Consider the following 22,783-nt stretch of genomic DNA (forward strand, 5'->3'; position numbering starts at 1 on the left):
GGAATGGAGAGAGATGAGAAGCATCAATCATCAGTTTTTCATTGCAACACCTTAGTTGTTGTTCATTGATTGCTTTCTCATATGTGCCTTGACCACGGGGCTACAGCAGACCAAGTAACCTCTTGCTCGAGCCAGCGACCTTGGGTCCAAGCTGGTGAACTTTGCTCAAACCAGATGAGCCTGTGCTCAAGCTGGTGACCTCGGGGTCTTGAACCTGGGTCCTCCACATCCCAGTCCGACGCTCTATCCACTGCACCACTGCCCGATCTGGCTCACTCCATCTCTTGTCTTCTCATCCTTCTCAATGTCATTTCCCTGTTTATCCTTTAAATTTCAGGTCCAAGTTTCTCAACCTATACCATCTTATATTTATGATCAATTATTACTTTAATTTGCCACCTGTTGTGCTCTCCGTATGGGCAGGGATTGTACTGGTAATTTTCACCCACATCTTCTTAGTGTTTAGCATACTGTCTGGCACATGATAAGTGTCCAGTGCATGTTTGTTGAATGACTGAGTGAATGAAAGGACTGTTAATGTGTCTTGATTGAGACTGGTTGGTTTGTTGTACTCTGGTTGGGGGAGGTTGGAACAGTACTAGTAGTATACTGGATAAATATTTTCAATTTACTTCAGTTTCTTGAAGTTTGTACTTTTCTTCAGGAAATATGTCTATGCCTTTGGATTTGTCTCTACTTCATACTGCAGGAAATGTTAAGGATATTTTTTTACACCTCCCTTAAAAATATACATGTCTGTGATGTACGTGAACACGGACAATTCCGAACAGCTACCATTGGCAGTGGGACTTCTCTGTCTGCCAAGGGGGATGTTATTGCATCCCTTCTGGTGAATGGTAACAAATTATTATTGGCATTCTTTTCCAGTTAATATGAGGACCTTCTAGTTTGCATGTGACTTTATTAAATTTGATGATTGGGCTTGAAGACTTAGCTGCAAGTAGAGCAGATAAAATGAAATTAACTTCTGCTAATATTCAGGGCATGCGTCACCTGAATATATGGGAAAGTGCTTTAAGTGCAGAGGGGTAGAGGGCTCGGGTGAAATCTGTCTTCATTAATATTGCACAGCTCTTATGCTAACAGCATGGGACTGGCTCATGTCTAGAAGCTTCTTTTCTCAAGGGACAGTGCAGAGAGCAAGCTACTGTTAGGTAGAGGTAAACCAGAGGCTGATGCTCCAAATAAAGAACTTCTGGCTTTTCCAAACAAGAGATGACTGACCTCAAAAGCAGGTGACAAGGCAAGACCTGGTTTGTTCTCCTGGGTGAGCCTTGGAAACAATGGTGGGGACGATGACTTTGGGAGTCACAGATATGGCAGAAAGTCACCAACAGGTCTGTGGACAGAGGTGCTGCTGTGAATTTCAGTAGCTACAAAGGAAAAGCTATTTCAACAGTGATGACAAGCTTCTAAGGATCTTTTAAAGATGAAAATGGTCATTGTACTTTATCTTGGCTATTTGCGAGAGCTTGCTGGGTTATTCATTTTTCCTGCGCATTGGAAGCTGGAGAGTTGGAGCTGTAAAGACCACATTGGTGAGAGAACTTGTCAAAGTGTATAGGAACACAGGCTTTGCTGTCTGTGAGCGTCTGCAGAGACACAGCAGCTGAAAAGAACAGTATTATGGTTGAGGACACTGTAACCCAAATGTCATAAAGGCAGAGCCTGTGCAGGGGGGGAGATATTCTGATGCAAGTAGGAAAAAATGTTGTTTGTGTTTAAGAAAACAGTTTTGCATGAGGAGAATGAAGAAGGGGACAGGGCCATGCCTACTGGGACTGGAGACTTGAGGACAGCTGGCACACGCTCCAGGAGCAAACCTAAGGCACAGCAGTGTCTCAGGTAAAATGCTGGAACGAATGCTATGGATTCTTTTGTGGCATTGTCCTGAAATACAGGAGTATTGCGAATGAAGACCTTGTTTTATACAATTTAAGGGTGTCTGAGCCTCTTTCCCCTGTGCAGGCAAATACATTTACGAATATAATTAAACTAACTGAAGCTTAGGAAAGGGATTTCTCATCCTTAAACATTGTCTTTTAGAACTGGATAAAGAAAGACATGGTAGTTATTTCTCATGTATAAGTATATTTCACAAGTGAATTTGTTACCTTTCTCTCAAACTACTGGCATTGAAATTATGTTGGAGTGTGTCTGTGGAAAAATGGGCAAAATAATCAACTTGAAAAAAAGTGTCCAGAACAGGGTACGTAAACAGTGAAGTGCTTTTATTATCCACATTCTCAAAAGTAAGGTACCGGACAAAGGGTCCTTGGGATTCCTTCTAGCCTGAGCATTGGAAGGCTCTGAGAAGCCACAGTGTGCATTGTCCTGTGCTCTCCGCAACAGCCCACAGCCAAACAAGACTGCTTGTTTCCCCCAAATGCACCCTACTGACTTGTTCATATCTCCTCTTTTCATAGTATGCTTCTTTTTCAATTTTGTCTCAGAATTCTGCCCAGTCTTCAACGTCCAATCCAGGTCCTAAGCCACTCTTCTGCAAAGCTGTCCTCAAGTTCCCTCGCTGAACGTGGTCCCCTGGTACTATGCACAAAAACCCTGTGGTTCCGTTATAGGGCTTCCTGCACACTTCTTTGTATCATGCTCATTTGTTTGCGTGCCTACTCTTAACATCTCTACCGGCTTATAAACTTCTTGAGGGCAGGGGTTCTGCTGTTGTATGCCCAATAATTTGTAGTCCCTGCTTTGCACAGAATAGGCCCTCTCTATTTATATGTTGAATTGAAAGTTAGGTAAAGAAAAACAATTTGCTGGTAGATTAAAACCAGCCAGATAAAGCAACAGTAAAATCTTAAATTTATGTCCTATATTTAGTGAAAATGATCAAAGTATATGATCTTGAGTCTACAACAAGTGAATGGGAACTGTTTTTGGATCTGCAAATCCAAAAATATGAGTACTGAGGATCTAACGTTTCATGATCTGCAAATGTGATAGGATGGAGCCGCTGTTTCCCTTTCACAGTATTTATATCTCTTCAGAAAGTGTGGGGTTTCTTCTAACATGACTGAGAAAATAATCGAGATGAACAATCCTACAAGACTATGATAGTATCTATCCACTCCCCAAACAAGGCATCCAAGTAAATAAAATAACAACATTTTCATATGTAGGCTTTTTAAAAACATAGACTGAATTTCTGTCGCTCTCAGTAATCTTCAATAATAAATGTATTTCACTTTAAAGTGCTTTGCTGTTGTTCACAGATCATGTAAATTGCCAAGTGTTTTCTCTTTCAAATGACCTTCACTTTCAACACTCCTTCACAGAAGATGCAATGGGTTGGCTGCTGTTCTGACTGGACTGATGGTGCCTCTGTGTAAGATCTCTATTTGCAGATCATGAAATGTTAGATCTTCAGTGCTCATATTAAAGTCATTCTATAACCACATCTCTTCTTGGAAAAGTACTTAGGCTTCTGGAAGTCAAAAGAAAGAAGATTTAAAAAAAAACTCTACTATATTTGGTAGTTTATTTACCCTTTAAATGACTTGCCCTTTAAAATATGTCAAAAACAGCATGGTTACTGGAGAAGTCTGAGATATGCTTTATTTAGCTCATCAAAGAGATTAGCATACAAATCCAAGGTTGTAGTTATTACCCAAAATTGCCAACATTTTGACCCTTCCAGTATATTTCCGAAATAATTTTAAAAGTCCTCAACACTTTCTCAAGAAATGTTATCTCCAAACCCAAAGACAAAGGTTCCCGTTTTGAACATTTTATAATTTATCTCATTATAACTAAGGTGTAATTTTTAAAATTCTGAAGATATTTTTATAAGAAAAGATCCTCTTTATTTAAAAAATTCATTTATGCCTTGGCCGGTTAGCTCAGTTGGTTAGAGTGTCATCCTGGAACACCAAGGTTGTGGGTTTGATTCCTCTTCATGGCACATATGGGAAGGAACCAATGAACACATGACTAAAATGGACCAATAAAGGACTGCTTCTCTCTTTCTCTGTCTCCCTCTCACTCTAAAAACAACTGATAAAAAAGATGTTTCAAAAATTCATTTGTACAAAGTGGAACAATATTGAGGTGATCAGACCGTCTCTTGGCAAGAGCCCTGTACCCGAATAAAGGGCTGGGCGGGGAGAGTGAGTGACAGCTCACACCCACCCCAGCAGTTCACACTTCTGATTCAGCAGAGGGGCTTTTCGACAGTGCCGGCAGAGGGAGGGATGCATGCTGGGAAAGCCATAGCTTTTGAAGTTGGAGTTATAGCTGATTTTAAATTTCAAAGTAGTCACTTATTTAACTGAGTGGGTTCAAGACAACACTTAGCAACTAGCTATTGTTAGCCTATTCTTGAGTGTCATAAGGCCTGGAGAATTTAAAGGAAGCAAAGAGTGATTTAGAACCAGAGGACTCCCTGTTCCTCCATGTTGCAGCCTCCACTTTCTTGGTGGAGATTCTAGGGCCAGGATCCAGCTCTTACGCAGGAGCACCATCAGTCCAGTCAGAACCACAGCCAACCCACTGCATCTTCTGTGAAGGAGTGTTGAAAGTGAAGGTCATTTGAAAGAGAAAACACTTGGCAATTTACATGATCTGTGAACAACAGCAAAGCACTTTAAAGTGAAATACATTTATTATTGAAGATTACTGAGAGCGACAGAAATTCAGTCTATGTTTTTTAAAAGCCTACATATAAAAATGTTGTTATTTTATTTACTTGGATGCCTTGTTTGTGGAGTGGATAGATACTATCGTAGTCTTGTAGGATTGTACATCTCGATTATTTTCTCAGTCATGTTAGAAGAAACCCCACACTTTCTGAAGAGATATAAATACTGTGAAAGGGAAACAGCGGCTCCATCCTATCACATTATGGTGCTGCCAAGGACTGTCGCTGCCTTCTTATTTAATCCTTAGGGAACATATTTTGAGAAGCTGTGAGATTTTGGCAGCTTTTGAATGAGAGAGTGAATGCTTGAAACTTTGTAATGAAAATGTGGTTGTCATTAGTTCCATTCACCAAGTGTTTCTGGCTCTTCTGCCTTCTGAGTGATCACAGGATTGAGTTTGCTGCTCCCTTGTGTTTGGGTGGCCAAGTGACTAATTCTGACCGGTGACTTGTGAGTGAAAATGGCACTTGTGTTCCTTCTTTACCTGAGCATTTAATTGCCGGTGTGGCACCCTTCAGAGCGCTCTCTCTTCCCTCTGCTGTGCTTATCAGTATCTTTCCTTACAGGGCTGCTCCGGCAGCCCAACCTATTGTTAGGAGATGGGGACCAGGTCTCCAGGCCAGCAGTGATAAACATGTGAGTGTATGAGGAAGAAACCTTTGTAAGATGACAGAAAGATTTAGGAGTTGTTTGTTCATGTGGTATAACTTTGCAAATTTTGACTGATATAGAGGGGATTTCAAAACCACAGGACTAGGATAGGAGTCTGTAAAAGAAATGATAGTGGTTTCCAGGTCTTGGGCACCATGAATAATACTGCAATGAACATAGGGGTGCATACATCTTTACAAATAAATGTTTTCACATTTTGAGGGGAGCTACCCAAAAGAGGGGTTGTAGGGACATGTGATGGAAGGAGACTTGACTTTGGGTGGTGAACACACAATGTTATATATAGCTGATGTGTACACTTGAAACTTAATGTAATGTTATTAACCAGTGTCACCCCAGTAAATTTAATACAATTTAATAAAAAGAGATGGACTGTCCAACTGCACTGGTATTATTGAGGAGGCCTGAGTCAGGTTTATCCTGTCCTGAAGGGCACTGTAACTCAGCAGTTAAGGGCTGCTGTCTAAGACATCGAGTCTGAGCCGTATTTCCTTGTCTGGGAAAGGGGAGTGATTATCTTAGCACTTCCCTCCCAGAGTCATGGTGATGATGAGATGAGATGAGGCACTCGAAGTGCCTCACACACAGCCGCAGGATGGCATGCCGTGAGCTTTAGTGTTTATTGCTTTCTGTTATTACAGTTGTAGGGAATCTTGAATTCTTCCAGTCAAACTTCCCAGCAAGTCAAGGGATCACGTTTACAGCTTTGACTGGAAGTCTCCAGTGACCAGGAACCCCCTGCCTCCTGTGGCAGGCAGGAATTCTTCCATAGATGGAGAGAGAGTCTGTCATCCCAAAGCCTCCACCCATTGGTTCTCATCCTGGCCTTTATGGACACTCAGAGCAAAATCTAATCTTCCTTTCAGAGAACAATGCCTGTTCCTTTAGCCAATGTTTACTTTAGGTGGTATGACTTTCCAGATGTGTTCACTGCTTTTTGTGTCAGGGACCCATTCAGACTGTACATCCTGACCTAAACCAGCGACACCGTGTTGCGTAATAGTTGAGCTAGTATTCAGCGAGATCTCAGTCTCTGCCCCGCCATATTGTTATAGCTGGAAATTCACAGAATAAACTGTAAAATAAAAATATGTTAAATAAGGTGATAGAGTTGATGACAATTTGAAAAAGAAAACATGATAATAACAATGTTAATATTAATCCAATAAACCAATAGCATAATGCAGGAAAGGTGCGTTTTTATCGGACTGATTAGTAACTTCTTGGACAATACAAAGCTACACAGAAAGAACATTATCCTCCAAAGAGTGTATAGCCACACTGTGGTGTGATTTTAATTCAGGCAGGGTATATTTTTAATATAATGTGTGAAAATAGAAAATTGACTGAAATATAAATCTAACTTTTTTGTGAGAAAATAGTTTATAAATCAAATAAATAAATGCACTCAAGGGAATTTAGATTCAAGAGAATGTAATAAATACTATATCTTCATTGAAGTATTTTATAATGTTATTACTAAAAAGTGAGAACTAAAAATAAAAAAGCAATTGACCAAGTTCTCAAGAGGCATTTTAATTCCTAGGAGAAATAACTGACTGGACAGGAGCAAGCCTGCATATTGTGAAGATAATTCACACAGTTTGCTAATAAAATGCAGGAGACAGATTAAGTTCATAACCGACTATAACCAATATAATGTTATAATAGAAACCATGAGATAGAATCCTCTTAAAATTCAGCAAGTCCACAAGACCAACTTCATAAAACAAACAAAAAAATTGAAATTAGAATAAAGGGACTTTGAGTTGGCTAAATAAATGTTTTCTTTAAGCTTCTGAGTCATCCCTTCTACATTAACCAATTACAAACAACTACACAAACAAAAGCAAACCAACCAACGGTGTGCGTGCAGAAAAGGCACAGAGGACGAAGGTGTTCCAGTTCTGGTACATTTCAGCATTCATTTGCATTGAGCATTTTGCTCCAGTAACTGCCACCACAGGGCTGGACCATGAGCTTGTCAACTGAAACAGGAAACGTTTTTCCTCCGCATTCAGTATCTTTGTAGTTCTGTAAACTTAGACTCGGTTAAATTCAGGTGGCCTTCAATGAGGTAGGATTTGTTCTGATTTCATCTCAGTGAAGCCATTCGACTTTTAGAATTTAAGTCAATGGCCTCACCTGGATGGAGTGGCGTTTTCTGCCGGGTTTTCAGAAGCCGAGCCTGAGATGGGACTCCAGCACCATGAGCTATGGAGGGGCCGCCCTGAGGGAGGGGCTGCAGGGAAGGGGGAGAGGTGCAGGCCAGGTGGGGAGGGGAAGAACTGAGCAAGGCGGTGGCTTCAGGTCAGCTCTAGTCTTGGCTACATGTGCGTTTGCCGTGGGGCTGCCCAGAGGGACTATGGAGGCACAAACCATACCACACCTTGTCAGCCAAGGGTATCAGTTGTTGGGTGTGGGCTGTGTATGTATATTGTGTGTGTATGTGTATGTACGCGTGTGCACACTCCCCTGCGCAGGGTACCTGTGCGGAGGGTAGGGGACAGGTGGTGAGGTGACTTCTGTCTACACTGGCCCCGTCAGTAGGAGTCTGGCCAGGGTGTCAACACAGCCTCCACTGATGTACCTTTGAATTTTACCTTCACCAACTTGAAGGCTTTCAGGAATACCTTTTCTTTTCTGTCTTTCTTGCTGAAGAAGGGAAATGCAGGTAGAATTTGTAGCCTAAGAATTATTCTGGTGTTTTAGCCAGATTGGAGGATAGCTGTAGATTTAGATAAAGTAGGTAAACGTCTTCATTTAGAACTCTGGTGTCAGAGTTCCCTGAGACTCACTGAACTCTCTTATTTTTCCTCTCTCTCTCTTTAATTTTCATTAAATTTTAATTTATTGTGTTTACATGGATTCAAGTGTCCCACTGAATATAACTCCCTCACCCCCACCCCTGTGACCCTTTTTACACCCTCTTTGCCCCCCTCCCCAAACTCCCTCCCCCTTCCCTCTAGGATTTGCTGTCCTGCTATCTATATCTCTGTGCTATGTGTTTATAATTTCACTAATCCCTTCACCTTCTCGGATCCCATCCCCTCATCCCCCTTCCCTCTGACTGTTGTCCCTCTGGTCCCTGTGACCCCGTCTCTGGAGATTATTATGTTAAGTGAAATAAGCCAGGCAGAGAAAGAAAAATATCATATGACCTCACTTATATGTAGAAGCTAATGAACAAAGTGAACTGAGGAATGGAATGGAGGCAGTCAGTTGGAACTTTCTAGTGGCCATTTTGAGACCTCCCACTTGGTGTCCTTACTTTACTATATGTGCAAAAAAAAAAGGACAAAAGAAAAAGGTGTTCTGGTACATTTCAGCATTCATTTGCATCAGGCATTTTGCTCAGGACACTGTCACAGCAGGGACAGGCAATGAACTTGTCAGCGGAAATAGGAAAGTATGTGCATGCTTAGTTCCCTTCCCTGGTGCTGGGAGGGTGACTCAGATGCTAACCAGACCCTGTGCTCTGCAGTCAGCAGGGCTCATGCCATTACAAGTCAGTTTGAAAGAAATGGATCAAATGTCCTGATGCATTTCCCCAGGACACGTGATAAGTCTAACAAGAGCCCGGGATGCTGGCATTTTAACGTTTGAAAATGAAGTTGTTTATTGCCAAATCTGCTTACTTTCATCGGGATGTACTTCCTCCTCAATCCTGGATCTTTCTTCTACTCCAGAGCACTGGAGTCCAGGCAGGCTGCGAACCCTTGTGTCCGAGTCACTTTCTTCCAGAGTGAATGCTACCAGGTGACTCCAGGACGCAGCACCAAGCTGAGAGTCACTCAGTCCTTGTCGGAGATTCACTGTGAGCCTGTGAGAGCCAGGTGCTCTTCTAGAGGCTGGCTGTGTGTGGCTATGAGCCCAAGTGGCAAAGTCCCCATTCATGGCATTCATATGTGGACCAAAAGCTCACAAGTTAACATAATGGTGTATCGATGGGATTGTTACAGTGTGGGCAGAACTGACACAAGACGAAGAGTTCGGGAGTGTTGGGTGGTTGCTCTTTTATATATTTAGATGAGTGAGGGAGAAGGGGCTCTCTGCTAGAGGAACAGTTGAGCAGAGACCCATAGAGCCACAGGGTTGGTGGATTGGCGTTCCTAGTAGCAGGCAGGCCCTCCTGAGTGTGGAGAGCCATCCTGTGGGGAGAGTGTCATGGTAGCCTGGTTGGGGGCCGGCTGATGTCCAGGAGCTTACCTACCCGCAAAGTCCCTTTATTGCTAATGTTATATTGATTTTTATCTTATATCGCCATGTTTACAGTAAAGACTTTGAAGCATACTACTAATGTTATTCAAATTATGGTTCCTACAGAAATTGCAAATCTACTGAAATATAGACAGAAATATAATTGGAAACACACGCACACATATACATGCACACACATATATGTATACATTTAAATTGACTTACTTTATAAATAGAAAAAACCAAACCCTGGAATAGCCTCTAATAAGGAAAAACCACAGAAATTTGACTTTGGTAGAAGTGTCAATAATGGAATCAACAGCTGCCCTTGTGTTCTGGGGAAGCAGGCTTTGCTCAATGAAGGAATGATGGTTTTGAAATTTGGGCTCGAGCAGAGAGGAAGGGAAATGCTGGCACGGGAGGGGGATTGGCATAGGGTCAGGGCTCCACAAAGTTCAAGGGGCTCCTCGTGCTTTTTCATGTGATGCCGAGAGGAGCAGGTTTCTTACGGTCTTTTCGTTCTGTAAACATCATTGAAGGCACATTTTCTTATTATTTTGATGACCTGAACCCCCTCCCCCCCATCCTGTTGCTTTCTTGTTATTTAAAAGCCTTTTCTCTCTCTCTCTCTCTCTCTCTCTCTCTCTCTCCCCCTTTCTTTCTCCCTTTCTCAAAAGCTGGCTGTTTAGGGTTTTGTGTGTGTGTGTGTTTGTGTGTTTGTGTGTGTGTGTGTGACAAGAGACAGAGAGAGGGACAGACAGACAGGAAGGGAGAGAGATGAGAAGCATCAATTCTTTGTTGCAGCTCCTTAGTTGTTCATTGATTGCTTTCTCATATGTGCCTTGATGGGGGGGAGGGTGCTGCTACAGCAGAGCAAGTGACCCCTTGCTCAAGCCAGTGACCTTGGGCTCAAGCTGGTGAACCTTGCTCAAATCAGATGAGCCCGTGCTCAAGCTGGTGACCTTGGGGTTTCCAGCCTGGGTCCTCCACGTCCCAGTCTGATGCTCTATCCACTGTGCCACCACCTGGTCAGGCTGGCTGGGTTTTTTTCTATTTCTAGTTCAAGGAAACCCCAAAACCACCCAGATAAGTTTATCTAAGAAAGTTCAATATCCTGGTGTCTGTTATTATTTTGGTTTCCTTTTTTAGGTCAGGATATAGCAGTCATAAAGTAGGTTTAGATGTTTATATTTTTATTTTTTAGTACAGATTCATGCGGAATACAAAGTTGCCCAAGTATGATAACAGAAGAGACCCAAGAAATGTTAACGTTATGTAAAATGGATTTAATTCTCCTGGGAGGCCGCCTTGCTGGGTGCTGTGCTGTGAGAGGGGCCGTCTTCCTTCCTGGCTTCTGGCCTATGCGATTTGGCACGCTAAGCATTTAATCAGTTAGTCAGTACTCAATGAAGGGCCTATGTGGCCCAGCCAGCCTGTCACCTCCTTGGCCATGCCCCTTGGAACAGAGATGAATTAGACGCGTAAAAATGTGAAAGGGCTGGGGACGTCTGAAGCAGCTGCATGTGCAAAGATGAAAGCATTTCATCTGCAGTCTGATTTTGAAAACACTGAATAATCAACGAGGAAGCAAGGGAAGAAAGGGGCTTGTCGGAGGCAGCTTGCTTGGCTTATGGAAACCTGGCGGGTCTGTGACCGATAATTCCATTTCACACGTCTTTAGTTTTATGTTGCTTGTTAGCCATGGCTGGAAACTTCACTCAGAAAACGTTTATCCTTTAACCAGAAGGATCAACCACCTTGTGGGATGGGTGGGTGCAATGCAAGGTGTAGGAACAGGCCTATTAACAACCCAGAGAATAACAAAGTCCTGTCTCTCTCTGTCTTGATCCCCATCTCAATTGCTCATGCTCCATAGAAGAACTGTTCTGATACAGAAGGCCTGGTGTTTACTGGCTTTTTAAAGGGTTCTATGGATTCTTATAGAAAGTCTTGTTTGTGTGTATCTATGTCACCCTCTGTGTTAGTCTCCTAGGGCTGCTGCAATACAGTCCCCCAGACTTGGTGACTGAGAACAACACAAATGTGTCCTCTCATGGTTCCAGAGCCTGGATCAGGGCGTCTGGCGGGGCTGTGCTGTCTCTAAAGGCTCTGTGGGAGGGCCCTTCCTTGCCCCTCTTCTTGCTTCTGTAGTTGCTGGCTGCCCTTGGCTTTCCTTGACTCGTAGATGGATCATCTAACCTCTGCCTTCACTGTCACCTGGCAGTCCCCGTGTGTGTTTCAGTGCGAACTCCTCTTAAGGTGGCAAGTCTGCAAAGATTCTGTTTCCAAATGAGATTCACATTGGGAGGTGCAGGTAGACATGAATTTTGGGGGGACACAATTCAACTTAGTATCCCACTAGGTTATCAGCTTTTTTGAAAGACCTGACTATACCTTATCTGTTAATGTATATATCTACAGTGGCACTTGGAACAAAGTAGATGCTTAATAAGTGGTCGTTATGTAAAATGATGGTTTTACTTTGGGCATTCAAATGTACTACGTACAAGGAAAAAATAACCTAAGAGTCAAGTGGTACCTGAGAAAGTTTTTCTATATATAATTCACAGACATATGCATGCATGTATCTTTTTATATATGACTTTCTTAAGAACTTAGGCACCCAGAATATTGTTACTATTTGTCTTTTCAAGATAGAAAATAGTTTAAACCTGAAGGAAATGACTAAGTAGATCCTTTTTCCTCTCACTGACTCTTAATATTTCCTATAACAGCATGTTTGACACAAGGGTGTGGAAAGTATGAACACATAATTAAATATTTAAAAAGTATCATCACCACGTCCTTGATGGAATAATTTCTTATGAAATAAAAATTGGGAATTTAGGAGTTTAACCTGCATTAATCTATTCTGAGAATTACCTTCTTCACTGAAAGTCAACCCGAAGAGTGGAGAGGGGAAAAAATATTCCTTCACTCAGATATCGATGGCGAAGGACTCCATCAAGGGTGCAGAGGTGGAGGCCCTTCCCCAAGAGAAGAAGCAGAGACATGCATTTCTGTTTGGTCCTGGAGTGGTCCCGATTGCTTTTCTGACATCAGTTTGTTGCCATAGAAACAATGAATGTGAAACAAATTTAGCATTATGACTTCACAATAGAAAGTAGAACTTTCCTCTCTTTACACTGTAGGGGAAAAGATTCACTGTGAAAGGAAAAAAAAGCATTGTGAGTACAAAGCCAGCTATTTACAAAAGTGAAGAGACGATTAATGTGTACCTGTGGAAGGACAGAAGGGTTTTAGGCAGTTGGTTTTCACCTGTCCTTCAAAGCAGGGCATCTAAATGTTTGAAATATGTCTCCAAACAATCCACCTGACTTGTAATAAACAAAAATACATAGAGAATGGAGCTAATGCATATAAATATGTATGGAATTAAGCTAATGTACTGTCTAGCTTATTTATCTCATCTGTCTTTATGAGGTTAAGAATTTAATCACTGCTAACTGCCTGCAAAAAGACATTGTTTGATTGGGATGTCAGATTTATTTTTCCATCACAGCTTATGTTTAATAGAATGATAGAATGAAAGGTAATTGTTTTGTTAAACTGAAAATTATGAGTGGCATAATAGATTTATATTTGCATAGCTTTTGTTAAAATACATTTTCTATTATAGAACTGCATTAGATTCTAAAATCCAAAACCAATATAGAATTCCAATGGACTTCACACTCAGTATCCACTACTAATAACATCTTACATTATTATGATACTTTTGCTAAGATTAATGAACCAATATTGGTTCATTATTATTAACTAAGTCCAAGCTTTATTCAGATTTTCTTAGTTTTCATCTAAGGTTCTTTTTCTGTTCCAAGATGCTGTCCAGGATTATATTTGAGTTGTAGTGTGTCCAGAGGCTCCTCCTGACTGACTATTTTCTCAGACTTGTTTTTTTTGTTTGTTTGTTTTGTATTTTTCTGAAGTTGGAAATGAGGAGGCAGTCAGACTCCTGCATGTGCCTGACCAGGATCCACCCAGCATGCCCACCAGAGGGCAATGCTCTGCCCCTCTGGGGCATTACTATGTTGCATCCGAGCCATTCTACCGCCTGAGGCAGAGGCCACAGAGCCATCCTCAGTGCCCTGGCCAACTTTGCTCCAATGGAGCCTTAGCTGCGGGAGGGGAAGAGAGAGACAGAGAGGAAGGAGAGGGGGAGGGATGGAGAAGCAGATGGGCGCTTCTCCTGTGTGCCCTGGCTGGGAATCGAACCTGGGACTCCTGCACACTAGGCCGATGCTCTACCATTAGGCCAACCAGCCAGGGCCTCAGACTTGTTTTTTTGTTGTTTTTTTGTTGTTTTTTTTTTTTCTTTTCTGAAGCTGGAAACGGGGAGAGACAGCCAGACAGACTCCTGCATACGCCCTACCGGGATCCATCCGGCATGCCCACCAGGGGGCGATGCTCTGCCCCTCCGGGGCGTCACTCCGCCGCGACCAGAGCCACTCTAGTGCCCAGGGCAGAGGCCAAGGAGCCATCCCCAGCGCCCGGGCCATCCCTGCTCCAATGGAGCCTTGGCTGCGGGAGGGGAAGAGAGAGACAGAGAGGAAGGGGGGGGGTGGAGAAGCAAATGGGCGCCTTTCCCATGTGCCCTAGCCAGGAATTGAACCCGGGTCCCCCCGCACGCCAGGCCGACGCTTCACCGCTGAGCCAACCGACCAGGGCCTCAGACTTGTTTTTGATGACCTTGACCAGTTTGAGGAATACTAGTTGAGGATATTGTCCCACTATTGGAATTTGACATTTTCTCATGATTTGACTGGGTTTATGTGTTCTTGGAAATATAACGCCATTTTCATCATGTTGTATCTTGAGTCCATTCTGTCCACTTGTGTTATCACTGTTGAGGTTACCTGATCATTTGGTGGGGTAGTATTTCTTTACTGTAAAGTTATTCCTCCAGACTGCTTTTCTATACTGTGCCCCTTGGATTGGAGTTACCAGGTGCAGCCCATACTTAAGGAGTCCTGAGGGTGGAGGTTAAACTCTGTCTTGAGGGTGGAGTATCTACATGTAGTATTTGGAATCCTTCTGTACCGGAGAATTTTCTCTTCTCTATATTAATTTATTCAATCATTTATTTGTATTAGTGTGGCTTTATGAATATTTATGATTTGGATTATAATACTATACTACTTTATGAATTTTGTTGCTGAAATCATTCCAGCTCTGGCCACTGGGAACTCTTTCAATTGACTCCTGTGTCCTATGTATTATGTAGAGCATTGAATTTTAAGTCCATGACATTTCTTTCTCTCTTCATACACTAACTATATAAAGCAGTTGTGGAGAAGAGAACAGATTATTTGGCCATGGTAGTAATAGGTGGCTTGACCAGCTAGTAATAGATAGAAGTATCTTATTTTATGTCCTTGTTTTCATTTTTGTCTTAGCATTTGGTTAATTTCTATGGTGTTAAGAAAAACAGATGTATGTTTTGCAGTGTATGTTGATGTATGTTTGCCAACTATTTCATGCTCTCATTTTTTTTTTTAACCTTTTGGGTGTTGGGAAAAGCCTGGGGCTGTGGTTGGTGAAGGCACTGCCCCCTCACAATTCCCTTGTCTTCCACTGACAGTGTACTTTTTTGCTTGACGAATTATATTTGAAATATGATTTCTTCCCTAGAGGAAGAGGATGTGTGGTCTTATTTATTCCTCTCATCTATTTTCTTATCATTCTTCCCCTTTTGTCTTTTGCACAGTGATGAGGAAAGGCTCTGCTAGGGCTAGGATTACGTCCTGTGTCCACCATTGCCCATTCACAGCAACCCCTTCAGCTGGTAGTGGAGCGCACCTTCCAATCTGTTCCCCCTGGAGGAGCGGTTAGACTCTTTTTTGATGACTTTTTCCTCCTCTCAGGGACAACATCAACATCAAATTGGAGATAGTCTGATGGTTTGGAGTTAGAACATTTTTTTAGGATTTACAGAGAAATTGGTATCATGATTTTTAAAGCAGTTACTATGATGTTTTATTTGGTATTAGAAGTTCAGTTCATAATATAAATACTGCCCAGAGACAAAATGCAGCCTTCTAAAAGGAAAGGAGAGATAAAAGGTAGAGTTCTTCAGTCACTCTGTGCTTTTATCATGTATAGGACACCGATATATTGTAAAATACTGATTTAGTATTCATTTATTTTGTTGTTGGCACTATAATCTTTCAAAACGGAACTTTCTATTAGCTTGGATTTATAATCTGTGTAACTAGAAAGCATTGCCATCTTCTTTTATGTGTTATTATTTCTTTATCTTTTTATTGCCAGCGACACGGCACAGAGCAAAGTTTAACTGAATAACACAAAACACCATTCCATCTCTGAGCAACACGGGGGTGAAGGAAAGAGGTGAGGAAATTGGTATTAGAGAAATGTGGTATTTTATTTACCTCACTGACCCAGCTGTCTCCTACAAGTAAACTCTGGCCTCTGTTCATGTAGAGATACTTTAACTCCATGTGACGTCTTGTCTGGAGAGGTTTTTCCTAAAACACACACTGGAATTTCTTTATCTTTTATCAGATGAATGGTGAGGACTAACAGAACAGGTTGCTATGAGTATGTTTTGAAAAAGATGTTAATTTCCATTCTGAAATGGTATAATGTTTCTGAAAGGGTAATAAGGTTTCAAGGGAATATTATCCTCCTCCCCCCATTATGGAATAGTGTATGTATTCAGTCAGTCTCCTTGCTGGAGGAGGCTTTTAAAAGGCTTATATCACACCAGAGTGGAGTGGAAGAAACGCCCTTTACAGTGAGATTTCTTTTAAATTTTGACATGTTTTTAGAGTTAGATCACAAATATTTGGGTAGAAGCAGGCATTAATAATTTGAGGAACACATGGCAGTAATACCTGGATGTGCCTCTTGTTATGGGTATGTTTGATTCAGTCATAGGAAAGTTTTCCTCTTTTGCCATCTAAAAGATAGATGAAAATCCTCCATCTGGAACTGGTCTAATGTTCCAGAAGGGTGTTCTTCTAATACTTATAAAGGATTGTTACGCTTCTGCATCCGCATAGCTGAAGAAGTTGGATATGGTCTATGGGTTCTAGAAGTCTTTATTGCTCAAAAATATTTCACTAAAATTGGGTCTTCTGACATCTTTTTTTTTTTTTTACCTTATTTTGTTATGAATAAGTATAAATAAGGCACCAGGGAGGTGATGTAATTGTTTCTATTTTTCTTCTATGGTCGACTAGGTATTGTTTAAACCCTTTAAGCATCTTTGTTCTTTGCTTTTCAAAATGAACAACATGTTTGCACATTTGTTACCACACATTAGGCAAGAAGACCAACATGTTTGCAAGAATGGGATTTAACAGAATTTTGTGGAATTAGTGAAACATCTATATTCATTAAGAATGTATAATATTTTCTAACTTTAAAGAGGGAAAAGCAAAGCAAAAACAAGAAAGTTTCTGATGAAGCAGCTGTTATGGTTTATAAAGCCAGAAAGTGTGATACCTTCTTTATCTGACAGCTTTGCAGGAGAGAACTTCTAGAACAATGTTGGACAGGCACCATCCTGAAATCCCAAACTATTTGTCCACTGTCAAGGTTAAAGTACCCCAGGGAATGGCCATGTGTGCCTGCTGTTAGGTATACCACTTCCAAAAGAGCCTGCTGTCATTAGTAGAGATTTAATTTTTATCAAGAAGCTCTATTTCGCATTTGATTTTAAGTTTGAGAGCAGGAACTGGATTCTTCCTTATACTGGCCACAGGATTCCTATGGCACCTTATGCTTAGTAGGTTTCCTTTTTTATTTTTCTTTTCCAAATGGGAGGAAGGGAGATAGAGAGACAGTCTCCTGCATGCACCCCGACTAGTATCTGCTGGCAAACCTATCTGGGGCCAGTGCTCTGCCCATCTAGGGCCATGCTTGCAACCAATCTATATAGTACCTGAGACAGAGGCTTCATGGAGCCATCCTCAGAGACCAGGTTGATGTGCTTGAACCAATTGAGCCATGGCTGTGGGAGGGGAAGAGAGAGAGAGAAAAAGGGAGGAGAGGTGAAGAAGCAGATGGTTGCTTCTCTTGTGTTTCCTGACTAGAAATTGAATCTGGGACTTCTGCATGCCAGGTCAACACTCTACCACTGAGCCAACCAGCCAAGGCCTGGATTTTCAATCATACTTCTTTGAAATTGAATTGTTTACTTTGGATCTAGGGGAGTTGCAAAATTAAAACTGCTGGTAGACTACGTATTTATCCAATTATTTAATCATTTATTGCATAATATTTTGGGCCTGTTAATGTACCAGGACTATGTTTTCCTTTGGAATCGGTTGGCAAACAAATCTAGATGTAGGCCCTCACCTCACCCAAATGGACTGGGAGTAAAAAGAGCAAAATGACAAAATAATATTCAAAATATTGCTAACCAGATGGTCAGATAAATTAACATATAAATCAATCCACAAGAAAACATTTTAAATATTTTTTTTTTATTTTCTAACTTAACTGGCATGTGTATTAAGACAACTTACCTAGAATTTTAAGTTGTAAAGTCATTTAACTTTATCAAATCATTCCGGCAACTTCCAAATCACTGGTTGATTTTTAAATAGTGTGAATGTGATATTTTGTTCTAGGAGGTCGTCAATAGCTTTGGTGCCCTTTTCTCCATCATGACATAGGGTAAATCACAAGCTTTCCCAAAGGCCTCTTCATTCAACATCCTCTAGTCAGCACTTCTGTGCAGCTGGAGGGCAGCTGGCACAATGCCCTTGGCTCAGGGCAGGACACACATTTGGATGTCAATGGTTCCCTTATGGCCTGGACCAGGGAGACTCTGGGTTGACCCTCTGTTAACAACACCTTCCCCAGTACTGCCTGCCCTGCCATCTACACCCCCAGCCTGTTGTTGAGGGACTGCTCTGAGCAGTGACAGCCACTGCCCATGACTCCACTGCCATGGCCACCCCTTGGTGCACGAGGCAGATGTGCAGTGGAGGGAGGGGACACATACTCACCAGCACTGCACCCGGTTTCATTCCCAGCCTCTACTGCCACTGGTCCATGGCAGTATTCTTAGGTAACTCCTGAGAAGGCCATTAAGTGTAGACTTCAACAGTTGGTATTTTAACAACCGGCGCAGAAAAATATCAGTATTGTATACTGGTACCTATATACGTAATATCTTCAATTTGCAAATTGCTAGAAAAGAGCCCTCTTTTGTCTGGACCTGTAAAATTAGTAAAATCAGGAAGAGATACTTTTAAACTAATGTATCTCTGTTAAATGACAATTTGTATGCAAAACATTTTTTTTTTATTCCTTTCGGGCCAGGAAGATTAAGGGTCAGAAATAGGTATAGGGTACATAAGATAACAGGATTTGGTCTTATTTCTATAGGGACTTGGGGATCACAATGTTAATAACAGCCTCACATATGAATATACCTATAGTGTGAGTGTAAAGCTTACAAGCTGGTCAGCTATATATTGAGATGATAGTAAAAGTGTCTGGGAGAGTCCTTTGTGCTTTATAGAAATTTAGTAGGTATCAGTGAGCTGAATTCTATGAAGCCACTGGTACAGTAATGAAAACATGACTGTATATATTAGCTGGTGCCCATAACGGAAATGTTAATCTCATTACATTGCTGCTCATATTTATGGCAGTGAAATATTTATATTCTGCATCAATAAATAATGCTGATGGATGGATCAAGGCATTCAGGATTATGAATAAAAGAAGAATACAATAGGATAAAAACTATATGTGGGTACATAGTGAACAAATATAAAATATATTATTTTATAATTGATAAATGACAGCACTATTAATCAGTGGTTTGATGAAAAATTCTTTTTTTTTTTTTTTTACAGAGACAGAGAGAGAGAGTCAGAGAGAGGGACAGACAGACAAGAACAGAGGGATGAGAAGCATCAGTCATTAGTTTTTCGTTGCGCATTGCGACACCTTAGTTGTTCATTGATTGCTTTCTCATATATGCCTTGACTGCAGGCCTTCAGCAGACCAAGTAACCTCTTGCTCAAGCCAGTGACGTTGGGTACAAGCTGGTGAGCTTTGCTCAAACCAGATGAGCCCATGCTCAAGCTGGCGACCTCGGGGTTTCGAACCTGAGTCCTCGGCATCCCAGTCTGAGGCTCTATCCACTGTGCCACCACCTGGTCAGGTGATAAATTATTTTTTTTAATTTGTAGTAAAATATGCCTATCAAAATTTACTATTTTAACTATACAGTTCTGTGGCATTAAGTATTTTCACATTGTTGTTCAACTTGATGATAAATTCTTATTAAGATCAAGGCCATGTATATATCCTATAATTTTTTTGTTTGTGTGTTTGTTTTAAACATGGGAGAACCAGATCCTTTCAAAAGTCGCTGATGATAGCTCTACTGAGTCTTGTTGACCCAAGAACATCAGTCATAGGATACAGGGGAAGAATGCTGATGAGTTGGTATAATCTTCATTAGTTTGAAATAAATCCTAGAATATATTTTCGGGTGTTTATATAGTTTTGTTTTGTTTGTTTTTTTGTATTTGAGTCAGTACTTCCTTAATGATGACAGAATGTTACCAATAGTTTATAAATGGAAATTTAGTCTGTGAATCCATCCTCAGTAATCTGCATTGAACCACACGGGCAGTGCTTGGTACCTGTTTTTGTGGAAACACAAAAATATGGGTAAGAAATGTACTGAAGGATCAAGCATTTGTCCTGAATGTAATGTTGAAGGTCGTAGAGACAAATGGCGCTCCAGAGTGTTTCCTAACCAGCTGTTTTTTCAGAAGACCTTTGTTTTTCTGAAGAGTGAAATGAACATTAATAAGTAGGTATTAAGGCCATATGCAAAGTGATGATTAAAATTTAGCCCTTGTCTTTAGTCCTGTTAATTATCTTTTCTTATATTACATGAATGGAAAGTAAATGTGAAGAAATATGTTTATATTTTGGGATCTTAAATGTTTTACACCTTTTTCTTAAAATGTAATTATTGACCATTTTCCTTCTTATGCTTTTTTTAAATTTACATTAAGATGTCTTTAACATGCACAGGATTCCAGAACACATTTACCATTTACTGATAAGAATAAACTTTCCTTCTTTAGTAACAAGGATTTGATCTAGGGCAACTGGTGAAATCACTTCATATGCAGATACTGGAAAAAGGTGAAGGAATTAAGCAGAAAAACCTGAAAAAACAAAACAAACGCAACCTCATAGACACAGACAACAGTGTGGTGATCCCCAGAGGGAAGGGGTGGGGAGGTAGAAGAGGCAGAGGGGGTAGATGGGGATGGAAGGGGCTTGACTTGGGGGGTGAGCACACAGTATGGTGCACAGGGCTGCGTTGTAGAAGTGGGCACCTGAAACCTGTATAATTTTATTAACTAGTGTCACTCCAATAAAAATTTAAAAGAATAAAACATAAAACTTTTTTTCTTGCTATAAGCATGAAAATCATGACTTCTAAGCTCTTTAGATACAAGAACTAAAACCCAAAGTTTCTGACATTATTCTTAGCCTTAAAAACTTGAAATCTTTTCTTCTTAGTAAGCAATTTATCTTTTATTTATTTTATTTTATTTTTTTGTGAGCGAGACAGAGAGAGAGAGAGAGAGAGAGAGAGAGAGAGAAGTGCAGATAGGAACAGCCAGACAGGAAGGGAGAGAGATAAGCATCAACTCATAGTTGCGGTGCCTTAGTAGCTCATTGATTGCTTTCTCATATGTGCCTTGGCCATGGGGTTACAGCAGAGCAAGTAACCCTTTGCTCAAGTCAGCGACCTTGGGCTTCAAACTAGCGACCTTTGGGTTCAAGCCAGCAACCATGGAGTCATGTCTATGAGCCCACGCTGAAGCCAGCGACCCTAGCTCAAGCTGGATGAGCGCGCACTCAAGCAAGCGACCTCAGGGTTTAGAACCTGGGTCCTCTGCATCCCAGTTTAATGCTCTATCCACTGCGCAACCACCTGGTCGAGCTATCTCTTATTCTTTATAGTCCAATGATGCTCTCAACCATTCTGCATTCTTCTTCCCTCCCTCTGTATTGACCCTTTGCCACCCGGACCCTAGCGCTTCAGGTGCTGAGCCTGCCTCTGGAACTGGTAAGAAAGCGGTAAGGAGAGTCGGGCGGAAGCTGGGAACATGCCACACGAAGCATATTACACTGTCTAGCCTTTCTAATGCATACTTCTTATCACAGTAATGTTTTTCAGAGTATGCAGAGAATTCCAAATTTCTTTTTATCGTAATCACAATGTAACAAAAAGTGGTGTCTAAAAAATGAATTTTTCACAAGAGATGCATAAAAATGAAACCGGGAACTTAAAACTGAGAAGAGGGGAAGGAAGGCAGGTCCATGACAGTGGTCTGTGCACGGTGCCGCAGTCCCCCTCTGGCACAAGTATTACTAATATGGAAGCTAGCCAACTTAATTTAAAATCACGCTGCTTTAAAAAAAGTTAGCAGGACAAAAAGAAGAAATGCATCATTCCAGCTGAAACTGACTAGCAAGTAAGGTATGGACGGCCTTTCTTCAGTAATTTTTTTTTTTTTTTTTTTTTTTTTTTTTACAGAAACAGAGAGAGTGTCAGAGAGAGAGATAGGGACAACAGACAGGAACGGAGAGAAGAGACGCATCAAACATTAGTTTTTTGTTGCGCATTGCGACACCTTAGTTGTTCATTGATTGCTTTCTCATATGTGCCTTGACCACGGGCCTTCCGCAGACTGAGTAACCCCTTGCCCGAGCCAGCGACCTTGGGTCCAAGTTGGTGAGCTGTGCTCAAACCAGATGAGCCCGCGCTCAAGCTGGTAACCTCAGGGTCTTGAACCTGAGTCCTCGGCATCCCAATCTGATGCTCTATTCACTGTGCCACCACCTGGTCAGGTGACTTCAGTAATTCTTTAAAGCGCAATTAATTCTTATTGTTAATGGTTATTTTCTCATGGAAAGTCCATATTCCTGAGGTTCTCTTCCTTTTATTGTTATATTTGTTATATTTAAGATTGTAATGCCAGTGGTGCACCCCTTAAATGAAGACTTGCATCCTAATTTATAAAGCTTTGTTTTCATTGAATCCATAGATTCTTTTCTCCCTTGCACAGTCTCCCGTCCAGGCTGCTTTTGCATCTTTGACTTGCTCTACACTTCTCAAAGTTTATTAAATCATAGATGGGAAGTGTTCATTTAATGTAGCCACAACCCTCCACTTCAGATTTGCATCTTAT

General features: G+C 41.2%; 1 protein-coding gene across 3 annotated transcripts in view; it reads left to right on the top strand.

The window, feature by feature from the left end:
* INPP4B (inositol polyphosphate-4-phosphatase type II B) overlaps nucleotides 1-22,783 on the top strand; it is a 708,587-nt gene that overhangs the window by 17,289 nt on the left and 668,515 nt on the right. The window lies entirely within an intron of this gene.

This window comes from Saccopteryx bilineata, chromosome 1, assembly GCF_036850765.1.
Source record: "Saccopteryx bilineata isolate mSacBil1 chromosome 1, mSacBil1_pri_phased_curated, whole genome shotgun sequence".
Taxonomy (NCBI): Eukaryota; Metazoa; Chordata; class Mammalia; order Chiroptera; family Emballonuridae; genus Saccopteryx; species Saccopteryx bilineata.